The sequence below is a fragment of the Bradysia coprophila genome (genome assembly GCF_014529535.1).
Source record: "Bradysia coprophila strain Holo2 chromosome IV unlocalized genomic scaffold, BU_Bcop_v1 contig_5, whole genome shotgun sequence".
NCBI lineage: Eukaryota > Metazoa > Arthropoda > Insecta > Diptera > Sciaridae > Bradysia > Bradysia coprophila.
This window is the reverse complement of record NW_023503374.1, coordinates 5,081,004-5,095,608: the sequence shown is the minus strand read 5'-3', so window position 1 is coordinate 5,095,608 and position 14,605 is coordinate 5,081,004. Positions and strand designations below refer to the sequence as shown.

Sequence of the window (14,605 nt, the reverse complement as noted above, 5' to 3'; positions counted from 1 at the left end):
AAGCCTCACAGTATGAATACACACATGTGCCGTTCAATAATGCAAAAAAGTAATATCCATAGCCTGTGCTTCTGTGCTATATGGAGAGGCTTTTCATAATTACATTCTTTTTGACAATATTGGCACATCAATTCCACTGCACTGATTTATGAAAAATTGAAAAAAGCGAGAAGCATTTTTTATCAGAATTTTGTGGAAAAAAAAGGAGAGGATATCATGCGGTGCTTGTAAACAACTAATTCAATAATAATTTAGCTTCAATTTTTAACTCAATCGAACTTCATTGTTGATATTAATTTTATATTGGCAATAAACGACGAAAAAAATGTGGAAGATAAAATCGGTGAATTTTGTTGGCGGAACGCCGCAACCAAAGCGAATGATATTAACTTCAGTTTATCCAAACAAAATCAAATTACTTTCCTCGCTTGGAAAGTGTATCTCTATTTATGTTGGTGTGATGTGCCGCCAACCTTGGTGTCAATTTGAGATACATCCAATAAGTCTGTGCTCAAATAGAATGACTTTGAACTTTTACATATTTTTCATGTATATTCATTTCACCGACGACAATATAAAATGCCTGTAGTCGATGCTATAGCTATATCCGATCCAATAACATAGAACATCTCGAGAATGCTGGAAGAATATTGATTCTATTAATCAATGTTTTTGAACACTGAAAAAATGAAAAATTTAGATCAACAATGAATGGAGGAATGAAAAAAAATATGAAAATCCTTCCATCCTTTACTATATCCTTATACGATTTATATCGAAATTTCCGTTTTACCGACATAATATATTTTGGAATTTTTCCCGGAATCCAACACTGGATGTTCACTCGTTCACATAAAGTTCAGCACACGAGCAAAGAAAGAACATAATTTTTTGTTTGTTTGTTTTATTTTGTTTTTATATGTTTTTCCATATTTTATTGCTGCGAATCATGTAATGAAAAATTTGTGTTTGTTTCGTCGTAAAAATTATAAGTTAACATACAATAATGCGAAGGATATGGATATTGTTTGAAGGATTTTATTAACATTATTATCTGAATAAAATGTTTCGTTTCTTTTTATTCTTGCATTATTATGTGATGACATATGTGTTTGTACAAATGAAATATAGAAATATAAATAAAATTATTAAAAATAAACGAAAAAAGGTTTATGGATAACTGCAGTCGAGGTAAACTCGTTGTAGACACGCTTATTTTCGGGGTTGTTGTAAGAGCTTACGGAAAAGCACGATTTATGTGTAAGAAAATGTAGCAATAAATTGTAATTATTGGGGAACGGTTCTAAAGCGCATAGATGTAGCAGTTACACCGTATAATCCAGTGAACATAAATTATTTAATTCACTAATTTACGTTCACTGGAACAAACAACGTTTTTTTTTCTGTTGGTATTCGTTATCCCAACAAAAATCTCTCTGAGAAAAGTGTGACGCAGTCTTTGAGGTCCAATTTCTAAAATGAATGATATCGCTAGAGTTGACGCTTTCAGCTTCGTTACGCAAAAATTAAATTTTACACCCAATTAGTTCAAACAAGATGGCCTAGTTTTTCTCATCATCTGCCAAATAATTTTTATAAAAAAAAAATTGACTGGAAACAACCAAAATTTTCCCAAAAAAATCTGTGTCGCAAAGTAGCAGATTATCAGGAACAGACCAGCAAGAAAATTTAATAGAAACGTACAGAGTAAGTTGAAAGATTTTGATTGTTTGGAGAATGCAATTTTTCATGTATTTGCACTGAAAATGACGACTTGGAAAACGCAATATCTCCGGTTCCCGAACACTTTGGTAGGCGTGTGATAGCTCATTTTCTTTGTTCAAGTGATATTTTAAAAATAATTTGGTTGTGGCATTGGACATTTTGGCGAAAGTAGAAATCTCGCCTATACATAGTCTCAAAAAATTTTCTTCGTTCTTTTTTTGTGAAGTTAGACTGCGTCAAATCCTCCGCTATCGCTCCGGACATGATTTACACCAACGCGATATAAATTACACTGTGAAATCAAATCAATGTTTTAGACCTGATAAATGAATAGTCTTTAATGATTAAATCTATTACTTATTTCATTAAAGATTCAATGATATTGAATCTTTTACTTCACTGGTTTTAACATACTTTTTGTTCTATAAAAAAACCCAAGCCACTCACGGAATTTTGAAAACCGACACATTTTCTGTTTCGTGGTTTACTGGTTTTTTTTTGAATTTTGCATGTATTTTTAGACCCGTACGAAGTACTGGGGTCTTATAGGTTAACGCATACGTTTGTAACACGTCGAATTGGACTCCCTGAGTAAGGGGAAACCTATTGTGGTTGTCCAGAGATGCCAAATCAGCAAGAAAAAAAATGTCCGTCTGTCCGTCCGTCCGTCCGTCTGTCTGTCTCCACGATAACTTGAGTAAAACGCATCCGATTTTGAAAATTCTTTTTTTCCCCGTTTGGTAATGTCAAAAGACAGGCTAAGTTCGAAGATGAGTGATTTTGGATCGACCCCTCCTGAGCTGGGGCCCAATAAGTGCTTTACGGTTTTTCGAAGATATCTCCGGACATTTAAACGCTATACTCGTAAATGATACATCGAATGAAAGATATTTACAATACCGATCGAAAAAAAAAGTTAATGGAAATCGGATGACCGACTTGTGAGTTAGACCCCTTGGTGTGAAACAGGCACAGGGCGGCAAGCAGTTTTTGCTTGTAGGTCGGCCAAATTTGAACATATTTCGTTCGTTTTAGCTTTATTAGATAGGTATTGACCGTACCAATCAGGGAAAAAAAAAGTTTATGAAATTATGTTCTCCGGAGCGTGAGCTAGGTCTCTTGGAGTGAGCTCTTATCTGGCTACTCGGCCGTACAGTGAACGTGGAGTATTTTGTCAATATCTCGAGTAAATTTTGACCGAATTTCATGTTTTTTTTTTGTTTGAAAGGTATTAACGAATGTAAAGCGTCGGTACTATTTTCGGTTTCCTAACAAAATGGCTGCCGGCGGCCATATTGGATTTTATTAAAAGTGATATAAAGTGGGAAAAATGATGCTTAGAGAGTTTCTGTTAACATGGAAATAATGTGTTAAGTGTGAGGGGTTTCAGGGATTCCATATATGGACATCTATATATACCTATATACAGCTATGTTGAGCTATATACAGGCATATAGAGCTATATAATAGCATATTCCTCTGTGAAATGTTTATTTACAGTGAAATATAGGTAAATATAGCGGTATATAGCTGTTTAAATAGGAATTTATGAAATTTGACTTCGTACGGGGCTGTCTATATTGCCTCCGGCAATTTAATTGTATATGATAACAAGGCAAAGAGTGGATAATGTAAGTGATTTAAAAGGAAGAATAGTTTTTCAGCAGAGAAGAAAATGAAGTAAGAGAAATGAAGAGTTTCACATTAAAGGCTTTTTATTTGTTGGTTTTGAGACCGTTCTAACAGCCTTTTACAGCCAATAACAAGTTCAGTCTGGACCACCGGCTTTACGTGACTTCCGAACCACGCCTCGAAGAGGAAAGTTAGGTGCGAAATTGATATCTCGCCTTAATGTAGGCTAGACATATGTACACAAATTCATCGTATTTGGGTTACGTCATACGATTCATTCAGTGTGTACATCGTTGCAGCCACCAAACACACCGCAACTACCCAAATTATGAAGCTTGAGTGAACTAAGGACGTTACCAATGCGATATAATCGCTAGAAAAATTCCATACGGAATTTGTCTGTCACGGGAATCGAACCCGGATCATTTTGGTGGAAGGCTAGTACGTAACCACTGAGCCATCCCGTCACATACGAATAGGTGTTTCGTACGGGTCGGCGTTAGCTATGTTTATATGAAGAAATCAGAAACTCAAGCAAAACACAGAAACGGAAAATGTGTCGGTTTTCAAAATTCCGTGTGTGTAGTTAATTCTGATTGTATTTCTAAGACTTTTACACGTAGCGGATAATGTGTGAGCAGGCCCTTTAGGCACGCTGGAAAGTGGTAATGCAGTCAAGGAATTCCTCCAAATAAATTTCTAAAAATCAAAAGTCAAACTTTTGATTTTTAGAAATTTATTTGGAGGTATTCCTCGACTCTCTTAGCACTTTCCGGTGTGCCCAAAGTTGACGAGTCGCAATAACCGGCAACGTGTTTTAAAGTACTTGATTTGACATTTACATAGGAACTGTGTACACAGCATTTACCAAGCCAAGTTACCTGCAAGGCTGTATACTTTAGGGAGGTCACGCAGATCGCCATTTTATTAGATACGCGGGAACACACCTTTTCCATACAATTAAATTCACCAAAATTGAATTTGTATGGCGTGGTGAATTTTTTGTATGAAACGTGGTGTGTAACCCGCGTATCTGCATCTGCGTGACCTCCCCAAAGTATACAGCCTTGGTTACCTGCACGTCTTCTATGTAAATGTCGAATCATAAGTACTAAAACGTCTTAGAAATACAATCAGAATTAACTGTGGCTTCTATTGTTTGTGATTCTATTCTACTTTTTATGTGAAATATTGTGTAAGCTAGTTCTTTCGGCTGAAAAAAAGTCTCGATATTTTACTATGCATTGGCTTTGTAATTCACATAAAAATTAGACTTTCTTTGACGAAGGCGAATACATATCAATTGTTGTAGAAAAATACAATTTCAATCACTAATCAGATTGGCGTTCTGGGAACATTGGGGGGAAGTGTAGGCAGTTGATGAACACTATTTAATTTTATCATTTGTATTGAACATGAGCAGCTTTTCTGTATATAAATACACCTTAACGGTTGGTAAGTTCATATATTGAAATTGCAAAGGGTCGACAACTAACTTCTTAAGCATCATAATCCATAACAACTATATTAGCTGTATTGGCCTTGATGTTGAATTGTAATTTCTCAGAGACTTTACATTCTTTCAGTTGTAGTTCTTGTGTAACAGTATTACCTATGAAATCTGACTATGAAGTCTTAAGTCCTGAAAAGTGTCTGTATAAGCTACCACTCCTTTAATATCGACACATCAATAAATATGTTCAACGAGCTGAAAAAAAAATTGGAAATTGCATTTCGAGGGTGTTCTTGGGCGTTGAAGCTTTTTTCCCGGAGGTAAACACAACGTTGTTAAAAGTATAATGCTGACACAAATGAAACACGAATTTGAATTTTTAGTACAGAATTATTTAGCTCATAAATATTCACCTGTTCTGTATTATTCCACTTTGTTTACTGGATGGAACCAGACATTTGTCGCACCTGTTTCAGAAAAAAAATAATTCAACATTACATGATGATGATCATGACACTGACCTAATCCAAGTGAAAACCGTATCATAATCAAATTTTGAATGAATAACAAAAATATTCCGCTACAAAGACAAATTATCTGTAAAATATTGACTTTGCACGTGAGTAAACACAGGTTATTTGTGCCAGAAAATATTTAAACAAAAACAATCCATTTTGGCATATAGTAATAGGAAGATTGTGGCACAGTGCCAGATTAAATTTTTGTACCATAATAACCGAGAAAAATTGTTGGTGTGGACGTGATAATTTTTCTATTATGCTGGTCTTATCTCTGCTATATTAAAGTGATAGTTTCAGAGGTTACGTAACATTCAATTAATTCTGTTATTTTGTTAGATTCTAGGTTAAGACTTAGGCCAATACTATGACGCTATTGGTTGGGCAAAATTTGTTTTTTTTTTGTTGTTGAAAATATATTCAAGGTTTAGAGGCTGTGTAGTTACTGTACGTGTTGTATTTGTTAGCTCAGATTTCCGTATTGAGCATAGTTAGAGTACGAGTTCAAACAAAAACACGATACGAGTCAATAGTTTCAGTAGTTCCACTGGATATAATAAATGTTCTATGAGACCCTGAGTGAACTATGTTGGTGCTCTGATTCATCTGGGTATTCTGATGATTGCCACTAGTCCTGGACGATTGACAGGGACACATGACTTTGCTGGTTAATTTTGATACTGATTTATTTGAACTTATTTCCATTCGCTATAGTTTGTTGCATCAATTGCGTTATTTCCCTAAACTAATTTTTATGCATTGACCGCAACCACTTCAATTATATTTTCTATTGCTTCCAATACGTACGTGTGGCGTTCATATTCATTAAATTTTCAATCCCACTGACCTATAAATATTCTCACACAAAAAAACCCCTCCAACACATTTCCATCCAGTGCCAACACACTCTAAATTTAAAACTGATGTTTAGCTGATGCATCCAATCATTCCAATAGAAGCATTTATGAGCTTCACAATGTTTACAGAACAAAATCTACTTTTATATTCATACACGAGGTCAAACATAATCATCAATATGCAATGCACTTTTCCACACTGACATGAACCAAACTAAAAATATATTTTGAAAGTCATTGGCAAATATCTGAGTTTTCAATATGTAAATTCGGTTCGGAAAAATGGAAATATTTTTCCTCACATATGCATGCACAATGAATTACCGGGTGTATAATGCTAAGTGATGTATTTTATGTATGCAAAGCAGTACGTACCGTAGATATCACGATATCTATAGTATATACGGCATTAAGAAAATCGCTTCGATAAAATTCTTTGATTGCTATACAACCACCATTAAAAATTTACCTTGAAAATTCGATTGAAAATTCCAATAATTACAATTGATGGTACAAATTAAATTGTATTTTATGGTGAAAGCGGTGAAATTGTTGTTTATTTGTGTTTAAAATTCGATTTTTCCGAACATTCATGGTCAGACAAATGAGAGCCTTGCTTGCCAACGAACTTGAACTTTGGATTTTATTGGCTTTTTTCTGTGACGATGCTTAGAGATATTAATTTTTAAACGGACATATATACGCTGTCGATGTCGATTTGTGTATTTTTAGTTTTTGTGTGGTGTATACAGCAATTTTTATCGTTTCGTTTCGCTTGGTCAAGATTTATTTTACTATACAGAAGAAGTTAGGATCAATAAAACTTTAACCACAGTACAATAAAATCTTACCCGTTAGATAAAACGTTTTTTTAGTCGTATAGTAGGGAGATAGCACTGCGAATGCATATCTCGAAATAACGATAAAACTTTTGTTTATCAGCAGGATTTCTCCAAGTCAATAAAATCATTCCGGTTGCTTAATTCTGATTAATTCACAAATACATGAAAATCCTTAACACGAAGAAAATATCCCTAATTTAAACCGTTCAAAAATGTTTCTCTTACAGAAAGGATGGAAACAAAAGAGAGGAATTCCTTTCTTGCGTTACATACAAGACATTTAGTTTTTCGAAGGTTAGAAGTTGTGAGATTGCATCATGGCGTGGAAGGAAAATATTAGTCTCTACGGAATGGTATAAGGTGAAGAAAACCGACGTATGACTGGTTGCGTTTTTCGATTTCACTGAAACTCTTTGTTATCCAAGAAAATACCCGACTGTTAAAAGCGGTTGTTTCATTTTAATCTGACAGGACAGTTGACTTGATTAATAATTTTCAGGATTTAGGTACAGGTCAAAAAAGCTTTAATTATTTTCAGGACAGGTACATATTCTGACTTCAGTGCACATACAGTAATCGCAGATTAGATAGAAAGAAATTCATGTGTTTTTTTGTTTTTTAAGTTCCACACTTCAATCAATATATTGCACACACACACTCTGTGCACATCACGCTAGTTGTCTCACTCTATCCGAGTAATCCGAGTATAGCCCGAATAATACTAAACATATGAAATGTGAGGAACGTGTGGAACTAAGAAAAACAGAGAGTCGCATAAATATTTCTAAATATTCAGAGCTGGCTGTATATTAGAAATTTCTTTGTAAAAATGACCATGACACTTGTATCTGACTTACCGGTGGCGCTACAATTTCTGGTTAAATCAATTTATGTTCGGCAATGGTATCTAGTAGTATGATACGGCCATACCCTCGTCATATATGTTCACTGATTGACTCGACCTCGATAGATAGATCTGTGATTTACTAGAAGTGAGTACCACCATAAGGTCGAACACCTTATTCATATCTTCGCTACAAATTAGATTTGTATTTTACCGAAGTAAGTAATTATTGAGAATCATATATGAGGAATCACTTCCGATTGGAATTGATTAAATTTATATATCGATTTCACCAATTAGTCCGGGTTCTTATGTCATCCTGCTCGATTCAAAACTTTTTTGATTTTTGACGATTGGATATGATTGGGGGCCAGACTTTCCTAACTAAATTTTTTTGGGTGTTTTGAACCGGTAAGTACCGGTAAAAACCGGTTTTAGTGTAAATCTTAAAAGTGAAATATCTCGGTCAAAACTGAATATTTTTGATAGTTGGACCGGAATCTGAAAGGCTGGCTCAATACCTAAAATCGCTAAACAAACTTTTTTTGGAAAATTAAAAGTTCAGTGAATTATCCTGGGTTCCCTGAAAAGTGTACCGGGAAAACCGCTAACTTTGAACTCAATTTCCCTGGCCAGTTCTAAATAAAATTTGACGTTAGGGGACGCGTTGAAAAGCTTGGTGACTAGTACTAGTTCAGATCTAGCCGGCCGAGCTTGTACGTATCAGAAGAACATGAGATATACCGCTATGAAGCACCCTCCTTCCCACAGACATTTTTCTCTAAATAAAATGAGTTACCTGAACTTTTCGAATTTTTTTTTATCATTTTACCCGAATGAATTGCTAGAGCAAAGTATCTTTGAATGATTCCCCACAATATGACAATTCTTGAATGTCCTCTAAGTGCTCCCAAGTGCTCCCAACGCTAGAACTCAAGGATAAAGTGAACTTCCATCAGTTTTTTTCGACGCGATTGTATAGAGATTCCGGTCCAACTATAAAAAAATATTAAGTTTTGACCGAGATATTTCACTTTTAATTTTTACACTAAAACCGGTTTTTACCGGTATTTACCGGTTCAAAACACCCAAAAAAAAGTTAGGAAAGTCTGGCCCAATCATATCCAATCGTCAAAAACCAAAAAAGTTCTGAATCGAGCAGAACGCTTTTTTTCGACATAAGAAACCAGACTAAATGTCAGACTAAATGACTTCATTCAGCGGTCTGCAGGGCGGCAGGGCGGGGTTTAAAAAATATAATTCTAACGTTTGTCCAGCAATGATGTGGCTATCATTCATTAAAATCTCAGATTAATTACAAAAAATGAGTTAGAAAATAAATTAAATGTTGTACAGTCAGTAGGTGTTAAGCTATTGCGCTAACATGAATTTATAATAACATAACAACTGTAACGACTATTTTTTCGCCGATATCATGCGCGACAAAACGTCTGGTTGCCCTCTCATAACCGGTCGTCGTCTAATTTTGGTTCTGTTATGAAAGGTTGACGATAATTCGCATTTTTTGTCACCAAAATCAATGCTACAAATTATCTCATTCTAAGGTATCGACAACATCAACCTACTGAATACCATTGACATTGAGTAATATAAATGAAGTCCGTAGCTTTAGAACCAATGCTATGAGAAAATGATAATTAATTTTTTTCCATTAGCGATTTTTTTTATGCAAGACTACAAGGCTTTCGGTTGTCTAACAAATTATTTGCTTTTATCCATCTCATAAGTAGCAGATTCCGAATCTGCACAAAGTGAAACAGAAACGTGCTTCAGCGTTTGTTCATCACATAAAAGAATACCTCAATTTGTATCCACAAATCAAATAAAATCCTTCAAAGCTTTTTACAACGGGAAAAAAGAACCTTTAACCTTTAAACGTAATTGGCCACCTCACGAACTTACCTCATCCTCGGTAAGTTTGGTAAATATTTCTGTATATAGAACCGAAAATAAAATATATGTTTTATTACTCCTCCGAAAAACGAAAATGTGGAAATTATTATGAGAAGTTGAAGTGCCATTATCTTATACATTATTTTTCTTGAAGAAGCATTTGTGGCTTTCGTGCTCCTTTCAATATTTTCGTTTTTTTTTTTCATAATTATTACGAAATACATTTCGCTTTTCGTTGTTGTAAATATCAACCGTTCAATTTCGTACGGAGAAAAAAATAATCGGATTATTATTTTCAAGGGGGTTACCATACTTATATCAACAACAATATTTATATTTAATTAAAATTATAGATTTACGAAGGCGACAATTTATTAGATTTAAAAGCCCAATCGTATAGGGCTCGCAATAACATTCCGATTTCAAAGAATCCGGCACCAACAATGATAAATCGTTTATGAAAATCGGTTCAAATGATCGGGGTCACAATCTACACCCAAAAAAATTAAATTCGAATTTGGCTACAAAATACAATATTCGGCAGCAGATATCATAAGCTACCACATGCCAGTATATTTCCCCACATTCAAGCATATTTTACCATATGTAGCCAAATTTAATTTTTTTAGAGTCCTCACGAGCCGCCGGAGTCAAGCAAGTCCAGTCTGGACCGCCACCTTACAGTGACTTCCGAACCACTCCTCAAAGTATGCAAATAATCTCTGATGAAAGTTAGGTGCTAATTGATATCTCGCCTTAATGTAGACTAGCCTAGACATATGCACACAAATTCATCGTACTTGGGTTATGTCAATACCCTCTCTAGGAACCTAACTACATTTATTAAGGTGGTAAAGTGCAACGCAGCCTTTGCATTTTACATGTAAAATCATAAATTTTTGGTGGAAATCTAGTACACACTGAGCCATCCCATCCATATTATACTATGAGGTTCTGGCGAAAGAGCAGCTGACCTCTTATCTGAAAGTGAATCGTTTGATATTTGTGATGTATAACAGCAAGCGTACCATAGGTACCAAAACGTGACAGGTTGTTAGTATAACATCCTTGCAGTTACCTCAACAAAGAGTGGTTAAGCTCAAAACACACGATGCATCGAAAAATTGCTTTGACCAAAAATTTCTTTGGTCTTTGATGCTTAATGAAACTATAAAACTATAACAACGAGAATTTTGATCGAAACGCTCATTTGATGACTTGTGTGTTTTGAGCTTAAAGCTCGCAATTGTTCGAGTTCTTAATATGGCTGCATTGCACATGACATAAAAAGCTTGAATGTAGTAAAATATGCTGGTACGTAGTAACTGATGATATCTGCAGCCAAAAGTTATACTCTTTTCACCTTGCAGCCATTTTTTTTTTGGTGTACGGAGTGGAACAAAAATTGAACGACATTCCTGTACAATAATGGATGGATAAATGATGGCTTATAAATCCAACCAATTTTCGCATTCGTTTTGTTTTACAGGGAAGCCATAAAGCAGCAATACTGTCAAATGGTAGATTTCTTTAAAAACTGTTGAGTTTATCTCAGGAAATAAAACATCTGGCAAATGAAAATGTAAAAGGGAAATTGGGAGACGGGGTATGAGTCGTATTGTTCAGGTGGTTTCACGATTTTGATGATTGAAAAGATTTCCGATATATCTCAAAATTTTAACTAATATGTTTTGTTGATAGGATAACGTAAGGGCCTTCCCATCGTCCTCTTCGAACCCAATGTGCATAAAAATGTTTAAACACTGAGTCATATCATACTCAGCTTACAAACCACACAAAAAATCCACATGCGAACTAAAGTCCTGCAATTAATAAAATAAATTGCGGCCTCGGCACCGCCTACCTCACCGGATAAAAGGGTGTTGAGCGAACTTGAACAAAATTTATCTTTCTTTATTTCCTCCATTCATTGAATGTAGCCGTAGACTCTCGGTCTATCGTATTACACAATGTGGAAACAATCTCGGAATGTTTCTTCGACAAATGTTTACTCATGGTAGAAAGCACCAGAGCTTAATTTATTTAATTTATAGCTTAAAGCTTCTTACCCGGCGAACAAATGTGTTCATTAGGTAAATGTAATTCATTTTTTTTCGCTTCTCACAATCTTCTTTCCCATTCGGCGTGTTAAAAAAATCTGACTAATTTTATTTATCTGTCGAAGACATTAGTCTTCCATGCATTGTCGTCACTTCAATGTACAACATTTCAGGTATATAATATAGGTGGCTACATCACCAAGAAATGAGCACACAATATTTACTGCACGTGGATGTTATAAATTCGATGTAATTTCTTTTGTTTGACAACGTCTTTTACACATCTACCTTTCAGCTATCTACAACACCCGTAGCTTAGCTATTATGTAAGCAATGGACACATTGTTCTTAACAATGAACACATTTTTCTTTGAAAGCAAATTAATATTTTAATGATGATGAGAGATGCCATTAAAATATCTTGATAAGATCTGCATGTTACGTTGCTGTCCATACAAGAAATCCATTTCGATGTTTGTTGGCCAACCCTTTATTAGAAAAATAAAAATAAACGAACACAACTGGAAAAAAAAAGACTCTCACAATAGTTAGGTGAACAACAATGCGACTAAATCCATTTGTAGCACGGAAAATGTAGACACACTATTTGAACAGTAGTAGGTATCAACATAAAAGATAATCCGAAATTGACACACTTCTGTTTCGCAACCCTTTCCGATTCTACGTATAGAAAGGTGTGCTGATATGAATGTAGGATGATATTGAATTGATGCCAAAGTGTAGTAGACTTTTGTGTATGGGTTCATTTTCTTCTATTTGTTTGTTGTTGGGCTATTTTTTTTCTTCTTCCTATTTCATTTTTTCACTTTATTGAATTTGCGAAAAAAAGGTGCACAGAAACTTGGATACTCTCTTAAGCTTATTTGTGTTTGTATTTTGTTTTTACATCAGTAACTCTTACGTAATTTGATACACTCGCTATATTCGTCTTTACTGTTGGTAACTTAATATTTATATAGAAATAAAACTACCTTGTGTGTCAAGCTCTGAATAGAAATTTAGAAGAAACTACTAAGATCGATGTGAATTGAGAACTAAAAATTTGTCGTCCTTTCTACAACCAAAAGAAAGTAATAATTAAATGTATATATAACACCAACAGAATAAAGGATCAATGACGCTAACTTTCGAAAATAAACGGCAGGTAAAAGTTTATCCAATAAATCGATTTAGCTCGGTAAAGTAAATATTTTTGTAGTAACCTTCGACTGTTTACTCTTAATTAAATGGAATAAAAAAGAGAAAATTTTCTATGTCAGACGCATGAATACAATATAACCGGAGGTGTTTCGTCGTAGTGACATGGCACGATTCTAAACATAGTAATATTATCAAACATTCATAGTCACCTGAACGGAAAAGTAACGTACACTTACCTTGAGGTCTAACCGTGAATTTTTGAAGTTAGTTGTGCGTCGGATCTGATTTTATAAGTAACCGCAAGGGGCGCATAATCGCAGATTTGAGTGAGAAAGGACTAAAAAGAAAATTCTGGGAGGTTTTTGGGGGAGTATCAGAGGATTTATTTGTCGTATTTTAAAGAATTTCTTCGATTTTTGAAGGTTTTCTTGGTATTTTTGGGATTTGTTCCTAAGGAATTTTGGTGAAGTTGAGGATTTTTCTTAAAAAGGATTTTCCATTTTTTATTTAAGGATTTTCTTTTGAGTGGCAAAGCATTTTCAACGTTCATGGGACACCCTCATGATTGTAAACCATTTCACATCTAAACGTTATTTCAATTACATTTTCGAGGCATTATCAGGTTGAGTAGAAGTCTCCGAAAGAAAAAAAAAACGAAAATGAGAAAAACAAATTTTCCAAAATAAATTTGCTCTTCTCCTCTTCTGTTAAATGCTTACATGTCATTCAATTTGATTATTTCATTTTATTTTTGACTGTTCAAACTGATTTGCTTCTTTGGTATATGTGTTATTTGCTGTTTGAATCGACTCGATTGGATGCTATATTAGATATCGGAGGGTTCGTCTACGTCTGTTATATAAATTTTAAGTAAATATATCCATTTAAATAATTGCGATCTGTTTTCTGACAATGTTCGAATAAATATTCGCAGAGGCATGAATTCAGCCACAACGCGCGCATACGACGAGAAAAACTGGAAAAGCCTTTTCCTCGTTGTTTGGCTGTGTTATACACATACATTGTGTGTATATACATGTTATAAACTCTCCACAATTTCTCCCTCTATCGTTCTATATATATTTTATAATAATTCCGTACTTTGCACAAAACATTTTCCGAACGAAAAAGCACACAAATGGCCTGCTTTTTTTCTATATTATATGAGCGAAAGGAGAAAAAATAAAATGAAAATCTAGGTGTATAAACGGAGAAAATATAGCTAAATATGTTCTACGACCATTTCTATATACAGATTGTCGATAGATATTTTTATGCAATGTTATATGTAAAGCGATTAGTTTTTACCTAAGTGACGCTAAAAACAGTTGCTTATGACTTTTCCGCGTGAACGGAGGAATATGACAAATAATATAAAAGTTGTCTGTTGATTCAACGAAGCGAGTGGTATGCTAAAGAGTTCGCTGGCTATTAATCTGAAGTGTTGATTGGATCTTGAGAAATCTATGTGAAAATTAGTTTTTTTTTTTTGTGTAAAAATGAGTCTGTTAATTGAATTGGTTTGATTAATGGTTTTTGCGTGTGTCTTGCGTAAACAGAGGTGCATTGTCCGTAAGGGGTTATTTAACTCTAGTACAC

The 14,605-nt window shown here is 34.5% G+C and overlaps 1 protein-coding gene and 1 long non-coding RNA gene across 10 annotated transcripts in view; one reads left to right on the top strand and one right to left on the bottom strand.

The window, feature by feature from the left end:
* Positions 1–14,605, top strand: part of LOC119071717 (solute carrier family 12 member 4) — a 152,168-nt gene that overhangs the window by 25,288 nt on the left and 112,275 nt on the right. The gene's annotated exons all lie outside the window — the stretch shown is intronic.
* Positions 8,266–13,253, bottom strand: LOC119071833. The gene is made up of 3 exons (XR_005086737.1): positions 13,243–13,253; positions 9,795–9,800; positions 8,266–8,380 (listed from the first exon to the last, which is right to left on the bottom strand). It is a non-coding gene; the product is annotated as an uncharacterized LOC119071833 (long non-coding RNA).